We start from the raw sequence: 2,314 nt of genomic DNA on the forward strand, positions 1-2,314 counted from the left end.
TCCTGGTTTCCCACCCTAGAGCACCCTTGTCTCTCTCTCTCTCTCTTGCTCTCTCTTCCTGACTCTTTACAGGGCTATTGGTATTTACTTTCTACTGGTGGTGTTACTCAACCATAACCTAGCTCCCTATTTGGGAGCACCTGACATTTGGGGCAAGAAAAACTGATGCAATGGCATCGGTTGCCTGTTTTTTTATAACACTGACGGCCTGACATCAGTCCTGGAGTGACAGCAACCGACGCAGAAATACTAATCCTCTGGTATTCGGGCCAGCTGAGGGCTATCCCTGGTAGGAAAACCCAAGTGTGAGGACTGCAACAGTGAATACACTCGAACATCTACATTTATGGTAAGTGTACACAACTGTACTTTCTTTACTTGGAAAACCTTTTTTTATTGCTCTTACCTCTGCAAGAAGAGTATCTGAGTTGCAAGCTCTTATGGTGACTCAACCCTATCTCATTTTCTACAGGGACAGGGTTTATTTGTGAACTAATCCTTCTTTTCTGTCTATAGTACACATGTTTACTTTTAACCAAACTATCCATCTCCCAGTTTTCTTTCCTGAACCTAAAACATGAGGAAGAAGGGATAATCTCTACCTTGGATGTCCACAAACAACTCAGATACTATCTTGACAACACAAAATTTTTTCAGATCTTTGTCTCAATTGTTCACCTCTTGTAAAGGTAAAAAAGGGGAAGCTGTGTTAAAATAGTCCATTTCCAAATGGTTGTCTATGCTCACCATGACAAAACTACTATTCCAGGCAGGGTCAAGATCCACTATACTAGGTGCTTGGCTTTATCTGTGGCTTTTTGGAAAGGGTTGGATTCTAGAAGCTTCTACTTGGTCCTCTGGACAAAGCGCTATAAAGCGTAATTCCTTCTCTAATTCCAGGTTACGCTTTGCTAGGACCATTCTCCAAGGGCTTCTGGACTCTTCTTCTTCCACCTCCCAAATATAGTAAGCTACAGTAATCTACCCATATAGTTAAGGCTACTGCAGCAGTGATCAATATGATGAAGACAGTACAGTTGTGTAACTTGAACTTACTATAACAGTAGATGTTTGAATGATCACTGCTGCAGTAGCTGCTCCCTCCTCCAACCCCCTTGTTTGTTGGTGTATGCGTTTTTTATGCCAGGGTTTGGACATATATGTTTTGTTGTTATAGCAGATTCAGCTTACACAAAAAGAAGTTATGTCCTTATCATAATGTTCCATGTGAGTTTTTAATCTCACCTTCATTCTTACACATGGTTTCAAAGCCAATCCATCGGCTCCAAGTCGGCCACTTTTACAAGCTGAAGATCTCAGAGTAGCTCGAAGCCAGGTCCCTATCCCATGATGTTCTCTGTCCTACCTCAGATCTAGTTTGCTTATCCCAGCATGTAACAGATATAACACCTAACATATACTCCAACTGGTCTAAGAAGTCACAGAACAAGACCCACCAGACCACAAGTCTTACTCGTTCTCGGAGAACCTGGAGGGGGAAGGCAGGAGGGAATGTAAGAATGAAGGCGAAATGAACAACTCACATGGAAAGTTATGGTAAGGACATAACTTCTTTATGTGAAGTTGTTCAATCCAGTCGTTCATTCTTACACATGGGTAGCGTCCCAAGCACCCTAATCCTGGGTGGCTCACAGGAGTATATTCCTGAGGACAGTAGAACCAAAGGAAGCCCTGTCCACTTTGTAATGAGTGGTAAAGGTATGCGGCTTAGGCCAAGTGGCAGCTGCACATATAGTATCCAAAGGCAATCGAGCCGCATAAGCAGAAGTGGAAACAGCCCTAGTGGAATGCGCCTTCACGCCATACTCTAATGGTTGGTTCGCTGAGGGGTATGTAAATTTAATGCAGTCAGTTAACCATTTGGATAGGGTAACTTTAGACACTGTTAACCCTTTCTTAGTGTCAGCATGAGAGAAAGAGAGTTGTTCAGACTTTCTAAATTCCTTTATCCTGTCCAAATAGAATCTCAATTGTCTGCGAACATCAAGTTTATGCAACATGTACTCCAACTTATTAGAATGGTTACTGAAAAAAGTTGGAAGTTCAGTAGTTTGATTCAGGTTAGTCTCGGAACACACCTTTGGAAGGAATGAAGGATTAGTCCTCAGTGATGCTCTGTCAGGGTGAAACACCAAATATGGGGGGATTGATAGATAGGGCTTGAAGCTCAGACACTATGTGCTGAGGTAATGGCCACCAGGAAAATAGTTTTCCAAGAAAGAAACTTTAAATGGCAGGATGATGCAGGCTCAAAAAGGCCCTACATAATCTGTGAGACATCAAATTAGAAACC

This window comes from Protopterus annectens, chromosome 7.part0 (genome assembly GCF_019279795.1).
Source record: "Protopterus annectens isolate FY-2018-M chromosome 7.part0, PAN1.0, whole genome shotgun sequence".
NCBI lineage: Eukaryota > Metazoa > Chordata > Ceratodontiformes > Protopteridae > Protopterus > Protopterus annectens.